The 21848-nt window shown below is 33.9% G+C and overlaps 1 protein-coding gene and 1 long non-coding RNA gene across 9 annotated transcripts in view; both read left to right on the plus strand.

The window, feature by feature from the left end:
- The window catches only part of LOC100116365 (dynein heavy chain, cytoplasmic), a 631875-nt gene that overhangs the window by 564912 nt on the left and 45115 nt on the right, over positions 1–21848 (plus strand). The window lies entirely within an intron of this gene.
- On the plus strand, positions 2386–4244 carry LOC103316008. The gene is made up of 3 exons (XR_512168.4): positions 2386–2621; positions 2697–2757; positions 2826–4244. It is a non-coding gene; the product is annotated as an uncharacterized LOC103316008 (long non-coding RNA).

Genomic DNA, 21848 nt, shown 5'->3' on the forward strand with positions numbered 1-21848 from the left:
AACAGAAAATAAAATAATGTACATCAGTCATAATATAATATAAAATACACTTGGATGTCAGTTGCTTAACAAAACAATAAAAAACTTGTCATACTATATTAAATAAATAAACAAAAATATTGCACAGGAGACGAATAAGTCTCACTCGTCATACATGTTCTCAGTCGGCTGTCGCATAAGAAACACAAGTATGTACAGAGTCTGTACGGCGGAGAAGCTCGATGTTACCCGAGCTCACTTATTCACGCATACATGTACGCATATCTATAGGAACTATACACAAACATAGCGAATATACGCGCAGACTCTGTACATACTTGTGTTTCTTATGCGACAGCCGACTGATAACATGTATGACGAGTGAGACTTATTCGTCTCCTGTGCAATATTTTTGTTTATTTATTTAATATGGTATGACTAGTTTTTTATTGTTTTGTTAAGTAACTGACATCCCAGTGTATTTTATATTATATTACGACTGATGTACATTATTGTATTTTCTGTTAATAAAGGCTTGAGGAGGTCCCCACCAGGGACGAAAAGTTGCCGGTTATTTTTATATAATTGTTGTTTGAGAGAAGTTTATTCACAACCATGGTTATCCTCCCACTTTTGCCTATTTTAAATTTTAATACTATTAATATGGAGAGGAAAAATAATACTTATTTAACGTTTGTATTTTACATTTGCACTGTTACCTATTTATTAAAAAAAAAGCATCAGTAGAAGAACAATTTTTTTTATAAAATAATTATCTTTCTATAGAACTTGAATTCAAAAATTTAAATTATATTAGATTCCATTCCGCTCCTAAAGTTATGAATTTTGCACAAAGATAGATTTATTACCAAACAGCAACTATGTCTCAGTTTTGCGCAATTTGAACAGAAAAAGTATTGGTCATATTATCATTTAAACAAAAAGTCGTACAACTGTTCGTTGGCTCTGTCGAAACGAGCTTGACTACTGCGCATACATTGTGTGCATCGATCTGGCGACCGGCTGCTGATATGTCCACGCAGCCGTCTGATGCCGTGTGTTTTGACGTTTTGAAACAGCCTCCCGGCCTCCGCTAACCGCAATGTGTTGCTCGGTTTAACTTTTCGGCGATATTATAAGTGAGTGCGTAGTGCAAAACGACGACAACGACGCGATGCAGCAGTGCTATAAGTAGTTCAAAAATCAAAAGTGCTGTTATGGTGCCTGTATGTGTTTTAAAGCAGCCTCTGCTCACCGCGATCTCGCTCGTGGATCGGCTGCTTGCGGTTCTTGCTTTGTAAGACGGTGCAAAACATATTTAGAAGTGATGCACCCGGAATGGTTCTGACGATGCGATGTGTGAGTGTCAGTCCACCGAAGAAGGCTTCAATATGGGAAGATACGTAACTCCAGAAAGAAACTTGACTTTTTGCATGGAGGTTATCTTTTGTTTTTGTGACTACTCCTGCCTGCTGTTCCTGCTGATTCTACTGCTGTGCTGATATATTTTTTGTGAGATGCTGCCTAAGTGACGATTCACTATTACACAGATCTACAAAAGGTATTGCTGTGTTCTTGTATTCATCCTCTTTAAAACAGATATTTATTGTGTCATGTCCAGTGAAATCAGTGACGATGTGATTGTGTGATCTGTTTTTAGAGTTGAATCAGTGTTGTAATTGTGATGTCTCCTACTGGCTATGTGGCATTGGTGTCAGAGGACAGTGATAATTTACTAATTATCGCTGCCAATTGGACCATGCATGCTCTATCCTGGAGCTGATTCGCACTGTCTGGGTAGTGTAGCACCTGGCGGTACTGGCCATTTCAAGGACATCAAGATATCAAGATGACCATGGAGCTAGATTTACTCTCCCTGTAGTGATGCTGATAGGCGTCTCTGGGTATTTCAATGTTATCTGGTCATGCTGCTTGGTGTTCCTGGATGATCTAACCACCCGGAGACAACCCTCAAGCTATATTTGAACTTCCTGGCTGTCCTGGTTGGCGTTGCTGGCTGCTTGAACCACGTCTAGATGATCTTGGAGATGGATTCATGCTTGCTGGGATTATTGATTGATGTTATTGCATACTTTAATCACTTTAATATGGCTCTCGAGATAGGTTTATACTATCGGACATGGTAATATTCAAAATATTACAATGACTTGTACTGTATGTTTAATTGATAACATATCTTTAATAAGTTTTAATTTGAAATGCAGTGTGCATGTTATCAGTTTTTTAAATAGATATTTTTTCTTGCTTACGGGTACTTTAACAGTGATTATTAATATATTGCTAGTTTTCTGTTTGTAGATATAAACTATGTGACTGAAAAACATTTTAAGTTGTTATTCTAAAAGATCAGTGGACTCAATCTATCAATAATTATTCGTTAGAAATCTTTGTAATATATTTTCTTGTGTGTCTAGGTGTACGAGCAATGCTGCATTCATTGGCATGGCAGTCTACTACATGCACCAGAGTATAACTGAAGATATTATTGACGTTGGTATCTGAAGCATCGCAATCTTGGAGTTGGAAAAAAGCTTTATCAAGACTCTTGCTGGAGGGGGCAGTATAATTAAGGGCACTGGTCTCATGTCTGATCATCGATAACACTGGATCTTCGTTAGAGTGTAACTTTAAAGTACAATATGTTCGATATAATTTAAATACATTTCACGCGATTGATATAATTTTTATTTTTGCAGATGCAGTGTTTCTAAGATGCAGGTTATACGTATGTACAACCATGCATTTAGTACATAAATGGTTTGACTTAGAATATTATTTACATTGAAGAGATTATTTTTTGATTTTAATTTTATCCTTGTTTTTAGGTGAAAAATTGAACATAATGGCAAGCAGTTGCAGCAAGGGGTAATATTTTCAAGTGGATTCCATGGAACAAAATAGAAGATTTTTATTAATTACTCCAGCCAAGATTTGATTTAGTAGTAGGGCATAATTTATAAAATTGATTGTTTAGTGTATAGCCTTAGTTTAGAGGGACGTGTCAGGCTTCTCAGAGCCTTTCTTCAATCTGAGTTATTTTCGTTATTATTAAGTTTACGTTTTCTAGTTCAGTACCATATACTCAAATTTTGAAAGTAAATTGTGCTGATTCAATTTAAAAAATATCAATAATCTGTTGTCAAATTTCATGCGCTTATTGCGAGTTTATACAATTACGTTTATGTTGTCTTATTTATATACATGTACGGAATAATGTTTATAATTTAACTATAAGCTTATAATGATAAGGAGATATCCCTACAAAACTTGGGGCCTGTGGGTGCGTCGCATCTAGATCCTTATTAAACTATTTCTATCAAAAATTGTTATTGAGGCTTTGTTTTGCATCAAAGCATTTACAAAATATATTTGCCTTGGTAATAAGTTGTGTTTTAAAAATATCTACAACTTTTACATTTAATATTTTCATGCAAAACCTAAAGCTGCAAAGGTTTATGGCCAATAATTGGATTTTTAGCTGTTAAAAAACGATTTTGGGCTCTTTACTCGAGTTATAAGAATTTTCATGATTTGATGTCAACAGGAAAAAGTTATATTTTTCAAAAATCTACAACTTTTTCATAGAACTTTTATTTTGTAGAATGCTTGGAATTCGAGTTAAAAAACCAAAAAACCGTTTTTAGCGATTTTTGGAGGTGACGGCATTCTGCGCATTTGTGCAGGATCAAGCCCAAAATAAATTTGGCACCTTACTATTATGAGAGGAGTTCGCACACAAATTTTTAGCCTGATTGATTAAAGTCTTTCAGAGATAATCCTGTAACACCAAAATTTTAACTAAAAAACACGCTAAAATTGAATAAATTGTGCCCGCATTTACAAAAAAAAACGTAGATAATCTAGATAAAAAAATTAATTTTTAGGTCTGTGCGAGAGGAGACTCCTCCCAAAATTTCAGCCCGATCGGTCGAAAATTGCGTGAGATATCGCATCTCACACATTCTTCGATGACAAAACTATAAGGCACTTCCGTGTCGCGGTCGTGCCTAAAAATCAAATTTAATCGGTAATGGAAAAAAATTGAATTGCGAAATTAAACAAACGATACCGTGACTAAAGTTTAAGGGGGCACACCACCTTTGAAATTAAAATCAAAATTTTTTATTAAAAATTTATAAATACTCATATAAATAAACCAAATTTTTGTTACTATTCTTAGACATAATTACCTTCATTTTAATGGTTTTCGACCTTTTATGTACATCTATAATACCTACGTATAGTAGGGAGTTCATAATTCACTGACCGTAAAATTCCAAAGGAACGAATAGCCCAAATGAGCTCAAATTAATAGTTTGACGAAATTGAAATGATAATTAGTTCGATCTAAAATTATTTTAATAATAATTACTAGCAGGGTCACCTCGCTCCTAACGTCGCTCGGTTGATGAGATATATCTATTTATAGCTCTGAAGAAAATTAAAAAGTGATAAGAATATAATAATAACCACAAAAAATTAAAAGGTTACGCTATTAAAAATTTCAATGAACTTTCAATAACAAAATGGATGCCATGTTCGATTTCGATTTCGATGAATCAGAAATTATGGAGATTGGTTTAGGTAGATGAGTAAAATATGTGAATTTTGTAATGCTAAACATTTTAAATTTGAAAAATTGAGTAATAAGAAGTTTTCTAATTGTTTTAATAGAGTGTAACGGTTCAACTTTCCCCAGGATGTTGGACAGTCAGTCGGTTCCAGGATCTGGATTGGGGAAAGGGGCAATAAAAGAGTCTGTTCTTATGTTTTTAATGTTATCAAAATATATTTCCTTAAGTAGATAATAGTAATTGGGAATCAGTTGTTAAATCCCGTCTGAAACAGAAATCAATTATGCGCTTGGTTAAGAATATTTACAAATGGAATTGTTTAAACTAGCGCTGTTAACAATTTACGAAAATATCTACGCGACTTCGCTACAACAATGCGTCGGTGGTTACGGCTACGGTGTTTCGGTACGGTGACGGTATGGCGGATCGGGGATGGGTTTGAAGGTTAGGATTTCATTCGGTACGGTGGAGTCGTGTGCGCACGGCTACACCGATCAGGGTGACTTGCGTAACAACAATCTCTACCGCCCTGTGTGCGCACAGTAGCGGCCAGGATAGTGTAACGGGATTTTGAGGTTATCCCTCGGATTTATGAAGTCGTGTGCGCACGGCTTCACAAATCTTCGTCGCTCGTCTCGTTCCTCTCTTTATCCTGTGTGTGCACAGAGGTAAAGCGAGTCGTGAGATGTCGGCGTAAGGTTGGCTTTGTTGGTCAGGATTTTTACGGTGGCACCGGGTATCGTCACGTGTGCTCACGTAGACGAGGCTCGATGTCGCTCGGGTGTTCCGGGTTGCCTCGTGTGCTCACGACGGCAATTCGGAGTTTCGGGGTTCGGAGATACGGGTTTCGGTTCGTCTACCAAATCGTCACGTGTGCTCACGAGACGACTTCGTCAGCGCAGATCTATCTCTTGCTGTTCCCTGTAGTAACGTGTGCGCACGATGATACCTGGAGTGGAGCTCGAGTAAAACTCCTTACCGTGTTGCGCTGTCCGCCTTAAAAAGGCGTGCGGTGCGAATGCGTCTGAGCGCGTACGCCGCTCGCGCCACCTGGCGCGTCGTTGCTAAGCTGTTCGTCGGCTGTCGCACTTCGCACTTGTGCGGACTCGCCTTGCGGTTGTTGCGCGCGCGCGCTCGCTTCGCTTCGTGCGGACTCGCCTTGTGAATGTTGCGCGCGCGCGCCCATTTCACGTCGTATGTATTCGCTCGTTGCGCATGTTTACGTTTATCACGGCCGTCCTCATGTATATTTATATGTGCGAGACTCGTGTCTCGTCACAAGAGAAACCGTTGTATTATCTAAAAAATATCACTTATTCTTAACGTTTAAAAGAATTATCTTCTGGAAATAATGACGTAAGTAAACACTTTTTAAATAATATTAGTCAATATAATAATGCACTTGTCTTCGCACGTTTTGGAACTAGATTTGACACTCTTTTTGGAAAAGGCCCTCAAGTTATTTGAATAAGGGGTCAAATTTACCACAATGTTTATAACTTACATCCAGACGAAAACGAAGCCAGAAGATATGAGCAACTATAAATCATTGATAATGAAATCGCCTCGCAATCACAATTACAAACTAATGTGTCATGTTCTTTAATGCTATTAAAAAAATTAGATAGCTTTTTTCGACAAGTAAACATTTACGCTGAATCATAAAAAATGATGCACGAAGTCGAAATGAAAGAACAAAATCGTTGGAAAAACAACAACTTTGAATTTAATAGTGAATAAATTATATTGTATTTGACACGCCATTCTAATCATTATGAACGTAGATAGCACAGCTAAATGTGATAAATTAGCTGTGGTATTTGTAGGTGAAACTCGTCAACTACCAGAAGATCAAAATGTATGTATATATTCAAAACATAGAGCACCTAATAATATACCGTGCATTAGCAAACATGTAGATCCTATGTCATATCCACTTATTTAACCTAATGGAGGTTTTGAATAAATGCCCAATATGAAAATAAAAAATAAAAAATAAATCAATATTTCAATGCTACAATTGTATTGCCATAAATTTAGCATTAGAAACGATTTTAATCCTTACCTAAATTTAGGAAAATTAACTCAACAATACATGTTTGATGCTTGGATAAAGGTTCACGATTAATTTTTTGAAATAAAAATCAACAACAATTAAGGATTATTTACACAAAGGTGTCATAGATTACTTAAAAATTAAAAGTACCGTGACAATGTAAAAATTGGATAAATGGTTATATTACTTTCAACATTTTCAGAAAGTCCACGATCGTTTCAAAAAAACAATATAGCTGATAATTGAATTGTAGTTCCATACAATCCGTATTTATTGTTGAAATTTCATTGTCATAATAATGTTGAAATTTATTATTATCTGCTGCGGCGTCGCGACACTATTTACTTCTATATTGGTGTTCGGATTTTTATAGTATCCAGAAAAAATGCATATCATTACTGTTTTTAATTAATTTTTAACTCATTAGCATGTTTTTGTCCTAAACTATGATTCTACCAAAAATATTGGCAAAAAAACTATTTCATTTCAAAATAAATGGATATGTAAAACCCGAAAGCTCAAATCATCTTTTTATTCTCCAGACAAATGTTAGGACCGTTAAGTTAGCTGCGCATGCAGTGTAGTTGGATTTATAATTCATTATTGTTTTTCCGTCATTTATAACCTGCTGCAAAAATAGTAGCTTATATCAAGTGGCTTATGTTTTATTCAGATTTTCAGTAAAAATATTACCAAAAAGCCGAGTTTGTTTATGTAATAATGAACGATGTGCGATTTTGCGATTCTTTAGACAGAAAAACGTTAGGACCGTGAAGTTTGCCACTTCTAAGCTATACGTATAGTGTAGTTGGATATTGGTTTCCCACATGTTCTAGACATCAATATATATGTACGTTATGGGGCATGGAAAGTTACAGTTTTCATTGTTAAATTATTTACATTATTTATTTATTTAAAACTTGACTATTTTTCATTGATCTCGTAACATTTTTTATCTATGGTTACAATTATTACATTTGCCACAGCATTTATTAAGGTGGGGTTCTGGTGTTTTCACCTTTTCCCCCTTTAGATCTAGTCAGCTAAGATTTTGACCTCATTATGTATATAAAAAAAAATAATTTTATGTAAATTTTCAGCCCAATTTATCTCATATTTAGTTGGATAATGCAGATGAAGCAGAATTTTTTATTATAATTTAGCTATATTGCTAAGGTGTCCTGCGCAACCCATTTGCATCTCATGATTCCAGAAAATTTGAGTGTAATCTTTAAGCCGATGTGAAAGAATTATAGTAATTAGATTTTCAAAAAAATTTTTTTTATTTTTATAAATAAATATGTCATTTGAATGCATAAAATTAATAATAAAGTGAGTTAAATTACAATAAATTTTGATGTACCTGGATTTGCCATTAATATCTTATGGGCTATAATAAAAATGTAATCACTATGATTTGCTGTTAAAATAACAAAGAATTCACCGTAGTTTGCTGGAATCATGAAATGGAAATGCATTGCGCAGGATGCATTTTGAATACTTCAAAACTTAAAGCTGAGAAAATGAGGTTTTTGTCAAAAAGTACTGTTATTCATGATTGTGCTTTTTATCTGTGGAACTACAATGATATAAAGTAGCCATAATTTGTTTTTGCATGTCCTGTACATTGTTTTTATTGCGAACAATAGCATTCCTATAATATCCAGCAAGCGTGCCAATCACTTTGTTGGTCAGCGCTCCAGCTGACTTTTCACCAAGTGTTATCCCCTTTGCTTTAGCACTTTTTACTATTTCTCTTAAAGCTGTAGACAAGCGTTTAGCCACATGATTGATGCACTCTTCTTTCGCTAATGGATCCGAATAAATATTAAGTGAGGATAAATGATTGAATGTCTTAGCGTCACCATCAGATTGCATTGTCATATATCTCATTTCACAATCACTCACAGATCTTCGCCATAGAATTTCAGCTATGGCTAACTCCATGGAGCCGGAAGAGCCATCATAATTTTTATTACAATTGCCTGAAGTTTTGTGTGATTTGTACCAAATATCAAACTCTGGAGAGTCAGATCCTAAATCCTTTTCAGTAATCATGCACATGTGGCAATATTTACTAAGCACTTCATAGTCGACAACAAGACCAGTCATCACATCAATAACGCAACCAAATCCATAAAGAGAGGTGAACCCACGCCTATGCCAAGATCCATCGTACGAAGAAAGAATGTCAATCACTTTTTCAGATAATAAATCTGGATTCAAACTTTTATGAACTTGATGCACAATTTTTCTGCTCTTTGAAAGAACTTCTCTTTTTATCTGTATAGCTTGACTTTTCACTGTTTCCATGTGACGGTAAAAGGACGAAGTGGATATGCAGTGCATATTTACAGAAGCACAAATATCCTGAAGAGCAGCGATTCCTAATTCTACTTTTGTAAAAGACTGCACTACGATCTCATTGATCACGAAAGAAGAGTTGTTCTTATTAGGATCTGTACGTGAGCTTGAAAATGTATCCACACATACTTCACCACAAACTTTGCAAATAAACAATAAATTCACAGCAAAACCATTTCGTTGTCCTAATTCAAAATTCACTGAATTTGTTTTACAAAATTCACATGTCATCTTGTCAGCTGTAACTTTAAAAACATTTATGTTAATAAACATGTTTACTTCCTCATCAACAACATCACTTGAACTTTTTAACATATCAGTAAACGCCAATTTTCTTGTTGTGCTGACTCTTGCAGTTTAGCTTGCATAGCATTTGCTGTATTGTTAGAAACATTTCTAGTGCAAGGTTTTTCACTGAGAGAATTACGATTTGGAACAATAGTTTTTGTTGCATTTTTATTTTGATCAGTCTTGTTTACATTTGCTCGAGCTTTTATTAGGTTAGCTGCACTCGTACCACTTTTACGATTTTTTTTGGCTTTGGTTTACATCACTTTGAATGTATAGCATCCATTGTTGTAATTTATAAATTAATAAATTATTAATTATGCAACTACAACTTTAGAATATACATATATTTTGTTTACATGTATGGTACATAAGTATGTAACAAACATAGACTCGCACAGCAGAAAAATTTGTACCGTATAACGTTTGGGCCACCATCTATCGCAGGGTTCACAGACTGGGCCGATTGGATAAAATGATACTTACGTTTTCGTTTAGCATTCAAATTACCTATTCGTCGTTTAAAAATCAATATTAAAATTAAATGTGTAGCAATTTATGCACTAGAATGCACACATTTAGAATTTTATTAAAAAATCGAAAAACGTATTATTTTTTTTAAACTTCTATAGCTTGCTTTTCATGTATATAAAATTTATCCCCATAAAAGGAACTTGATACTAGATTCTACGCATTCTTTAGAACACTTTAAAGAAATAAAAATTTTTTCGATTTTTTGGGCGAAAAACACCAGAATCCCACCTTAAGTCACAATCAACTTTGACAAATATAAGAATTGTTGTAATAAATATGTATGAAATGCTACGTGATTGCCATCCATAATAATTTTGCGAAATAGATCAAACTCGCCTAACCTTTTACTTTATTGGAAGTTAATTTTTTTAGAGATTTAGTATTATTTAAATAATGTTATAAGGGGCATGATTGTGCATTGATAAAAATGATTCAAGGTAAAATGAAAACGAATGTAAAGAAGAAAATTTCAACTACGATAAAATAAAAGAATATTCAAATACAATATATGTAAGCCCTCCAGAAGCAATGTATCGTCTACTACAATATGCAATGTATGTTTTGTCACACGTAATTTACCGATTAGCTGTACATTTACAAAATGGACAGTTTGTATTCTTTAAGGAAGGATCAGAAGAAAAGTTGATTAATAAAAACACAGCTTTGACTGCATAGTTTGAACCAAATACAAACGATCCGCAAGCTGGACGGTACTTGTATGTTGATATACTATATTTTTACGTTTTCAATGAAAAAAAAAACAAAGAATGGGACACGAAGAAAAAGAGTTTGGAAGCCAATTAGAAGTGTAATATAGTTTGTAAATCCGAAGGATCGTGAAAGATTTTTTTAAGAATATTGTTATTACATGTATACAAAGGGGGCTTAATTTTATGAAGAATTAAAAACATTAGAAAATATTACATACGCAACATTACATGAACTAGTAGTAGCTAGAAAATTAATAACCACCGATAAAGAATGGGACAAATGCTTGGAAAAAGCAATCAAGGTTATATTTCCTAAAGCTCTGTGTAACCTGTTTGGTTATATATGCGTATTTGATAACCCAGTAAATGTTAAAGAATTATTTGGAAAATATGAAGCATATTTTTACAGTCCATTGTTAACTAAAGAATTACGTGAAAATATCTCACTGAAACATATCAATTCTATTTTAAGGGGGCACAACATCTTTGAAATCATGAAAAAATCGATTTTTATTTTATTCCGTATTTTGATAGGAAATTTCCCGTAGAATATGTTCCTATTGTCGTTATTGCTCTAAAAAAATTTTGTTTAAAGTTGTACAGCAAACGCTAAAAGTACTTTTTATCTGTTTTTTCATAAATTTACGAAATACAGTTAATTCATTTTTAAATAAATAACAATTATTATTTTAAGTTTCAGTGAGTAAAAAATTGACAAAATTTATGTTATATATATGTTAAATTAATTTTTATGTTTAAATCGATATATAGGCGATATTATTCATTGATAAAAAAGAACGAAAAATCTACCGTTTGAATTTTTTGAGACTGTCTTGTGACTGTCATCATTCCTTTCGTTCTGATTCGGCATGTCTACACCTACGCTGCACGGGTATAGTGTTGTATATACTGAACAGCTGATACATGTACACAAATACAGCTATTATCAGCTATCAGTATATGTCAGTTTTTTTTGCCCGTCGTTAATTAATTAACAATTGTCAGTCAGTGTAAATGTGGATTATTTTTTACGCGTTCGTGAGTGAATCCGCAAGTGTGATAGGTGCGTTTATATAGATTAAGTTTTTTCAAAAAGTGCAAGTGTCAGTGAAAGTGTTATGTGATAAGTTTAAATTAAATAAATTAAATAGTGTAGGTGTAGCATAATGGCTAAAAGAAGAGATGTCAGAGGAAGATTTGCCAGCACTCATCCAGACAAAAAATATTCTCGAGGAAGGAATAAGAAGAGGCCAAGAGGATTTTTTGGCTCTAAAAACAATGAAGATGATCAAGTGGAGAAGAGACCAAGACTTTCAGCATCTGCGAAGAAAATCAGCAGATCAACAGTTCCAGATGCTACTTCTATAAAAAATAGGCTTATTAATATCAGCATTTTGTACAGTGAACTTCAAGATGTTTTGTGTTGTGGTGTCTGTCACGGCAATGTACATTTTAGTGAATCAAGTGTACAAGGGCTTGCTTTCAAAATTGATGTTGTCTGTGAACAGTGTGGTCAGATAAGTGCAATAAACTCTTGCAAGAAAGTGGGTCTAAGAAGCAATGCATGTGAAGTGAACAGAAGAAGCATTATCGCTCTGCGTGCACTTGGCCATGGGCACGCTGGATTGTCTACCTTTTGTGGCATCATGGATCTGCAAAAGCCAGTAGCACAATCTGCTTACGATACAATTAGAAATCAATTAAGTGAAGTGGATGGAATCGTCCAGATGTTTCAACGTTCAGAAGAAGAGTACGGTGTAACATACAAAAATTATATTGGTGATGGTGACTCGAAAGTGTACAAAGCAGTGACAGAAGCGCAACCCTATGGCAGCAGGTTGACCGTTGCAAAAAAAGAGTGTATCGGTCATGTGCAGAAGAGGATGGGTACACGTCTCAGGAATTTGAAGAAATCACTAGGACGACAGACACTCTCGGATGGAAAAGGAATTGGAGGAAGAGGACGACTGGGTGCCCAAGTGATCGACAGACTGTCTTCATACAACAGGATGATGCATATGGAGCAGGTGAAAATTAAATTTTGTAAGTACTTACATCTAATATTATTAATATTTTCATTTAATATTTTCAAGTATTTCTTTTTAAAAGTTATTTTTATCACTTTTCAGCAAATCTTGGACTAAGTGGGTTACCACAGCTGCCTCATAAACATGACAGTTGAGGTTATGATGGACAGGAGACACAAAATGCCTTGTGACTACGGTGAAAAAAAGATAAGAGCTTTGAAGAAATTTTATTAATAAAAACATGCATTTAAATGAAATGTACTAATTTAAACTTTTTGTGTTCTAGATACATCTACACCCCAACAGGAGTTTTTATGTGCCTAGATGCGACAGTCTGGTACACAATGTTATATTTTGATGGATATCAATGATTGGAGCAATAAAAAAATGATAGAGATAAGTATTACGGTGATTATGTATAAGTATTGTAAGTCAAAACTTTAATGCTGATTTTCTCCTAATTGTGTTTTTCTCAATTTCAGGTGCTGCACCGTAAGATTACAAAGGAACGGATGGACCAAATGAGCTCAAATTTGGTGATATTGTTTAAAAGTACATTGGTTATGGTATGAATGAGGGGATTTGGTTTAAATTCCATAGAAAAAAAATTACATGATAATTATGTTAAAATTAATCAAAAATTGATTAAAAAATCAGCAATATGCTTATAAAACTTTTTCTATGGAATTGAAACCAAATCCCCTCATTCATACCATAGCTAATGTACTTTTAAACAATATCCTGGAGTTTGAGCTCATTTGGGCCATTCGTTCCTTTGGAGTCTTACGGTCAGTGAATTATGGACACCCTACTATATACGTAGGTATTATAGAGGTATATAGAAGGTCTAAAACAGTCAAAATAAAGGTAATTATGTGTAAGAATAGCAAAAAAAAATTTGGTTTATTTATATAAGAAATTATAAATTTTTAATGGAAAATGTTGATTGTAATTTCAAAGGTGTTGTGCCCCCTTAAGAAGTCATGGGTATATACTGACTTCAATTTACCTAAATTTAGTGAGAATGTTGAGGAAACCAATTATGAAGAATTTTATGCAACAAATAAGCTCTTATACGAATAATACAACAATATAAGCTCTTTAACGAATAAACAACGTGAAATTTTCGATGCAGTAATAAATAGTATAATTAATAAAGCTAATCAAGTGAAGTGTTTCTTTGATTGATGTACCTGGAGGTAGAGGAAAAAGCTACTCACTAAATACAATTATCACTCATTTAAATAAAGAAAAAATAAGTGTTTGACCTGTAGCATGGCCTGATATAGCAGAAAATTTATTAATCAGTAAAAGAACTTTACATGTAATTTTTAAATTACGATTAAATATAAATGAAGATTCAACGTGCAAAATTGCTTCCAATTCAGTATATCGAGAAAATATGGAAAATGTAGAAGTCATAATTTGGGATAAAATAACAATAACATCAAAACATGATTTTCAGGCAGTGGATAAATTATTTAAAGACTTATGTAATAATGGCATTGAATTTGGTGGAAAAGTAATGATTGTAGCAGGTGACTTCTGACAAAAACTACCTGATGTCAAACATGGGAATCGAACAAAAATTATCAAAAATTGTGTGAAAAATAGTCATTTATGGAGTAAATTCCAAATAATGACTTTAAAAGATAAAATAAGAGTTAGTTATTGTAACAAAGAGTTTAAACAATGGCTATTAACAATTGGAAATGAAAAATACTCTTACAAATTTAAAATGGACAATGATAAAACTTTACTTTCAACAGAATTATTATTAATTAGTGATATCATTATGGAAATTTATGAAGATTGCTTTAATAATAATAATAATGCTAATAAACTTTGCGAAAGAGTAATTTTAGCGCCGAAAAACAATGGTGTACTAAAAATTAAGAGAATTATAAGAGAGTATCTAAGTGTAGATTCTTGTGAAGATGATAATAAATAGATGTTACCAATAGAATTTTTAAATTCACTTACGTCTAATGGCCTACCGCCTCATAAGTTTCGTTTAAAAGTAGGTGCTGTAATTATTTTGCTGAGAAATTTAAATTTAAATAATGGGCTTTGTAATGGTACTTGATTAATAGTAAGGAAAATGATGCAATTCTGTATACAGGCAGAAATCATTAGCGGTGAACAATTTGGTAAAGTTGTTTTAATACCACGAATTGATTTGACTTCTTCAAAAGAAGAAATTGCTTTTGACATGACAAGACGATAGTTTGTAGTACGATTAGGATATGTAATGACAATCGACAAATCACAAGGCCTAACATTTAACAAAGTTGGTGTCTATTTACCTAATACAGTTTTCAGTCATGGTCAATTATATGTAGCATTATCCAAGGGTAACGTTAAAAAAAATTCAACAATTTTACTTACAAAAATGTAATTTTCAAGGATAAAAGTAAAAATAACAATGATTCAAATAAGATATATACGAACAATATCGTATATCATAAAATATGAAATTAATAATAAACTAATAAAATATGTCAGTTATTGAGAAAATATATGAATGGATTCACGGCACACAGATACCTTAAGTATACTTAATATAATAGTAAGTATATATATATATATATATAAATCAATAATGAACAAATAAATCATTTCCTATTTTAAATATACATGGGCAACATGTAAATAGTGCGCTTTGAATTATAAATAATAATGAAAAATTAAAATTTGTCAGTTGTTAAGAAAAGATGTAAATGGCTTCACGGCACATAGGAAAATTTAAATAACCCAAAATTTTTAAGGCCCAAAAATTTAAAAAGCCTAAAAATATTAAGGTTAACAATTTTAAGACCCAAAAATTTTAAGGCCCAAAATTTTTAAGGCACAAAATTTTATCCACCTCATAGATGATGTGCAGGTATCAGGGTAACTCCTAGATGTTGAGTTATTGGGAAAAGATGTGGAAGGCTTCACGGCACACGGGGACATTAAGCACTTTAATATAATAGTAGATAGTAGATTATGCTTGATTTAATGAATTTAATAAAGAACAGTTATAACTGCTAATTCAGGATATTGAATTGGAAATCTCTGAAAGACGTTCAGAAAAAACAATATAATTAACTTCACGGATGAATTATGAGACAGTTTTGTGATGTCCAGACGGACGAGAAATGAGATCGATCAAAGCTCGAAGAATATAAATTTGACAGCTTGAAAAATTTAAACGTTTTCAAATAAATGTGTACATATCAAAATTCAAATAGCATGCTTCATGTGCATACGTGCGTGTGTATGTGTATTTGCGTACATGTATATGCGTGAATGTGTGTACATCAGATCCAAATTATTGTGCTGGCCAGTACTTGTAGTGTAGTGTATGTTGTTGCTGCTACACTACGTGTGCCGTGAAATCACAAGTCACGAGATCAGTTAGGCAATTAGCATTGTTCTTTGGATTGTCGTTCGTCGACTGAACATTTGCTCTATACAACATTGCCTTCTGTGATAAAATGCTTTTCTTTTAATTGTCGTTCGTCAGAGGAGTAAGCATTAAATCATGGAAAATCTAAGCAATAAGCATTGTTCTTTTAATTGTTGTTCGTTAACTGAATATTTGCTTATAAAATTGAAATTGCTTAAGTATGATTTTCCTGTAAGAGAGTTAAAGCTGGAGTAAGTGTGAAGAAAAATCTACAGAAAATGAGACGAAGAGGTGGCTTCGGCTGAGGAGTTTTCTTTAAACCAGTATAAAGAAACTCGATCCAGTATGAAATATGATTGAGGCTGACCGTGTGCCGGCGAATCAGTTCGATATTGTTGAAAAACAATAAGTTCGAAATGTTGGAAAACTTGTATTGTAATTGCAAGGTGTGAAACCTACCCAGTTATAACCATACCTTATACATACCCATACCTACAGTTATAAAGACATACAAATATAAAACTGGATTTGGATCTGTTAAATTAAAAATCCGTCTAAGGCTGAGAACACGTAGTTGGAACCTATAGTCAGAGAAGAAAATGATGATAATAAGTTCTGTTGAAAAGTAGCTCGAAAGTATAAGTTTGAATGTGTGGACAATAAAGAAAATGATAGCAACAATCATTTAGATTCAACAAATATAGTTCTTAACAATTTTGTTTAAGATGAGTTCAAAAATGAAAGCTCGATTATGTATCAAACAGGAATGATACTGATATTGAAAATTCATTTTTTCAAATTTTGATAAATTGTTCAATTTTTAGATATAATTAACAAGCTCAATGAGAAGAAGACTGCTGATTCTAAGGAAAAAGGTTAGCGTGCTGATTCATTCAACCGATAATAAATTCCTTAAGTGACTGTCAAATGCTGGCTTTTTGGTAGAACAAAAATTGCCTGTCAAGAGGAAAACCGTAACAAAAATTGGAGCACAACGGATTGAACTGGTAACGAGCATAAATTTAAATTATAATGATGGATTGGATAACATAAGTAAAAACTACATAGTTTAAAAATAGTCCAGAAAAAAATAAAAAAAGATACAGTTCTTGGGAATGTGTCCGTAAATTGTAAAAATGAACAGTTAAGTTGGACGTGTTTTTCATTCTTTCTTAAATTATTTAATATAAAAATTGACTATTTGTAATTAATTTTATGCAATTTATTCGTCAATCGTATGTGCTCGAAAGTTCGACTGAATAAAGTTAGATTATGTTCGTAAAATTTATTATAAATTGAATTGATGACATGTTACTTTAAGTTTGTAGGCATTCGTGATTTGGTTTATAAGCTTGATAAACTCTAACTTGTGCTTTGGATGCAAGAATGTAAAATGCATGTTTGTTATGGTTATCTTCACCCGAAAAACTCAGCTCGAATTGTTTGTTCAAGAATATGAAAGTCAGAAAAGGCTCGATTTCTCGTATTCGTTATGGTCGGCGTGGTAAATATGTTGGGAATACGAAATGTAAAATTTATAGCGCATCAGGCTGTAATAAGATTAAGAGGTCTAAGCTTGATAGAAGTCAAGGCCAAGACCAATAATGACAAAGAAATTGAAAGGCCCTAAACTGATAGTATTTCTGTTCTAAATTCTAAACCTGATTTCTAATCGGCTCATTGGAAAATTAAGAAGTGGTGTAGTGCACGTATTTCGGAATTGATTTTCAAATCAATGATGATACTGAAAAGCTTGATATTTAATGTGCAAATTTGTATAATTCTGGAGGAAGTAAGTAACGATCCGAGTTATGCTACTGATGATTGTTCAATCAAGTCTAAACAGCATAATCCGTTAATTCATTATCTAGTAAACTATCGTCTGTAAGAAAATTCTTTTAATAAGGGATTAAGTATCCGTTCAGGTAGTAGGATCATTGATATTTTAGATCTTATATTTGTAAGAAATTTAATTTCTGGAATGTATAAATAACTACATTGAATGATAGAGTCTAAAACTGTTACAAGGAGGGTACGCCGAGAGATCGTAAGATGCTCTCTTTGTCAGCCGACCTTGAACAATAAGGCGGGCCAACGGGAGTAAGTTCTACGTAAATATTTGGTTGCCCTGAAAAGGGCAGATTGTAATCGTAGTAGTCAGAAGGAGTGAAGACAAGTGCTGCTTGCAGAATCGTGGCTATAGGAAGCCTACGTTAGATGGGGGGGGGGGGGGGGTTAAAAAACGGTATGTGGAAGATGAAGAAAAGCCGAGAATGTCGAGCGGCGATGACCTTGCGCTCTAGTCCGCAGACACAATCAAAACATGATCCGAGTGTCCCCTAGTATATCTTCCTGGACTAAGTCAACCGGTAGATAATTCGGTGGACCTCGGTCGTCTGGCCGCTTGAGCGTCAAAGCATCGAGAAAGAGTGAACATGGTCCGGGAAGCAAGCTTCGACCGGTCGCTCGTCCGAGAAGGAAGGGAAACCTCGACGTAGTGCGAGTAGTGTCGGAGCGTCCGAGAGCAGAGGGCTTTGCCGGTCGACCGCCTTGCTCGACTGCGCGAGACGAATTGATGAGGAGTCGGAACCGGACTTATAGTCCAGGAGCGCGGACCATGCCGAGAGCTCTGTCCAAGAGGGTAGGGAGGTCTGCACCAGGCTGAAGCCGGGAGACAACTGATGCTCGCGCCCGAGCGTGCCCCATACTTATAGGCGTTTGGCGCGCAGCGCCGACACGCTAGTAGGAGTAAGGGTACTTGCGCGCAAGGGACTGCGGGAGAGAGGGAATCGGATATGGAAGTAACTGCGCGCGGCAGTCGTTGAGGTGGGGGGGGGGGGCATCAAAATAAACAGTTGGAATGGAAAAGAAAACAGTTTAAAACAAATGAAAGTGTAGTATAGTTTATCTCAGTGTGATGCACGTATTTGACAAAGGTATAAACTCTAATAAGAAAAATATGCTCGAATGTTATTACCTATTGGTCGATTATAGATCCAACATATAACAAGCAAGTGAACAATCGACAAAATAAGCTTGAAACATTCGACAAAATACGCTTGAAACTAAAGAGGAAATCTTCAAGCTTGAAAATAAATGAAATTCTATGTTGTTGATAAAAGCAATAAGTCTGATAAATTATACAAATTACTTTAGATGCCGAATTAGATGTAGCAATGAGCTATGCTCTAGCTATTCAAACTTCGATAATTCATTGAGACTTGGAATAAACAGTTTGAATAAGTTAAATTAAAGCACATATTGTAAATTCGTGAAATTAATTTGGTCAAGTTAGAAAATTTAGTAAGTACTACCCTCTCTATGCCGCGAGACGGCTAGCGCCGATGTCGCTGTGCGGCGGCGGCGCTCACTTCGCCTTGTGCACTTAAGCGATTAACACGCGTCTTAGCTTGTATGTTTGATTACTTTGTTATACCGATTACCTTATCATAATTAGCTTAAGGTGTTATAATTAAATATTGATTTATGGTGAAATCCTGTGTAGACATTATTTCTACCCTAGCATGCATGGTCAAAGTACGTTATAGTCTCAACATATAGATTTCACTACTCTTTCTTGCCAAGGTTTTTACTTTTAAAAAACGTTTTTTTTAGGGAGTTTGTAATACACGTATGTTTGCATTAAATTTTTTTATGTATTCAGATTTTTTAGCGAAAAATTGTTGATGTGCTATGTAAGAGACGAAATCATGTGATTGATCGTGACAATATTAGTGACTATTGTAGATTAAATCATGTAATTGATTGTGATAAATTGTATTAACTGTGATTTCATTTCACACGGAAGATTGAATTTTTGCATTTTTTAATGCAATAAAGATCTTACTTGCTATCTACTTTAAATCTTCTTGAAAGACTTTAGTCAAACACGTTTTTACATTTGTATTATTGAGTTCATAACTTGTATTGATTAAATGGAGTACAGAACAAATGATCCATCTTCACAAGTTTTTTGTTTTTTGCAGGAACTTTATTTATTATAATAACGTTCCGGATGAAACGACGGTATAATAACTAAAGCTGGAAATCTACTATTGAAGCAGCTAGTAGAAGAACTGGGCTAAAAAAACAAATGTTGAAGGAAAAAATAAAAACTAAGCAGAATCACAATGTATCACCTAAAGTATCTAATGTTGTGGTAATTATCCAGTCCAAATCGCTTCGTAAAAAACCTCCTAAAATAATGGTAAAGAACATAAGCTATGAGACTACAGATACGAAAAAGAAAGTTATAGATTGCTTAACGCTTGAAAAGAGATCCAAACTAAAAATATGTTCTACAATTAAAAAGAAAAACTAGTTACTAACTGTGAATAGTGATAGTGTGGAATTAATGGAATCTGTCTTAAAAGGAGTTTGTGAAAGTAGGAAAGAAGAACTCATAAATCCTAAAATAGAAATAGTTGGTTTTGACAACTACATGAACTAGAGTACAGGTGAGATAGAAAGTAATGTAAACTCGAGGAACTTTAGGAGTTTTCCAAACAGAGGTCTAGCTCTGGATATCTAAAAACGTAAGCGTAGTAATACAACGACTGCGTTAATGCAGTTTCCTTCCGAGATATTCAAAACCTCTGTAGGATACCATACAGAGTATGCGAAGTTTACGATTACATGAGCATAAGACCATGTTCCAACTTGGCAGATATGGTCATAGTGAAAACAAATGCAAAAATAATAGTGTACGTCTTAATTGTGCAGGGAGTCATAAGATCAGTGCCTGTTTAAACGATTTTAAGAACTGCTTAAATTGTGAATATTCAAACATTTATTACAGCACCACATTCGACATGAAGCATGTTGCTAATGATTATAACTGATCTAACATTTTTAAGAAGAAAATAAAAATATACATTGATAGAATAGACTATCCAACGAATCCTACCTAACCATCGGTGATCCTAGTTTACCATGCACGGATGGCAACTTATCAACCTCAGCAGGATCAAGGTACATCAACAATTAAAATAACCAAAAAAGATCAAGATCGAATCGAAGCAAAAACAATTCAACAACAAAGTAGACGGAATTCTGGTACAAGACAACCGCCGTTTTTTACGCGATTTCCAACAAACCAGAAAGGCTCAAGACTTAGAAGCAATAAAAATTTAATTTTAAATAAATAAAATGGACACTTTCAAATATTTAGATACTATAAGTGAAGATTCAATTCAAAAAGAGAGAACTAGTAATGGTATTGATGATTTTAATTAAATGATTAGTAATAAAAATGATATAATCACTAGCAAAGAACGCTCGTTTCACACGCGATTTACATATTGGTTAAAATGATATTCAATCATTCGAGGTCATTATTAAATATACTGTTAAATATTAGATATATCTTCGATGATAATTAATTTTTGTAGAACGTTTTTGAAATGGCTCAATTGGATTGTCGGATTGAATAAGGTTTTACTATTTAAAAATTGTTTTATTTAATTCTAATAACAAACTTAATAAGCGTATCTTAGAATTTTAAGTAAATTTAATAGGGGGTGTGTGTGTGTGTGCGTGTGTGTGTGTATATATATATATATATATCTTCCTATATTATATAGTCATTTTGGCAAGACTCCCCCCCACCCCCCCTCCACCCCCCCCACTACCCCCCATCGCCCCCCACCACCCCCCCGCTTGGCCCCCCCACCACCCCCCCACCAAATAACATGACTGCTCTCTGCGTTATCGGGCTTGAGACCGTCATACTTTCACAACGCTATTGCGTAGTAAAATAAGGCCGCATTAACAGTCCAATTAAATACAAATTTATAACATATTATGATTAAATAGATTTAAATTGGATAATATTAAATAGAATTAAGGTTTAGGTTAAGGTAAGAAGTATCAGTTCCAAGAGAACCAGATATTGAAGATCTCTAA

The sequence above is a fragment of the Nasonia vitripennis genome, unplaced genomic scaffold (genome assembly GCF_009193385.2).
Source record: "Nasonia vitripennis strain AsymCx unplaced genomic scaffold, Nvit_psr_1.1 unplaced0251, whole genome shotgun sequence".
NCBI classification, from domain to species: domain Eukaryota; kingdom Metazoa; phylum Arthropoda; class Insecta; order Hymenoptera; family Pteromalidae; genus Nasonia; species Nasonia vitripennis.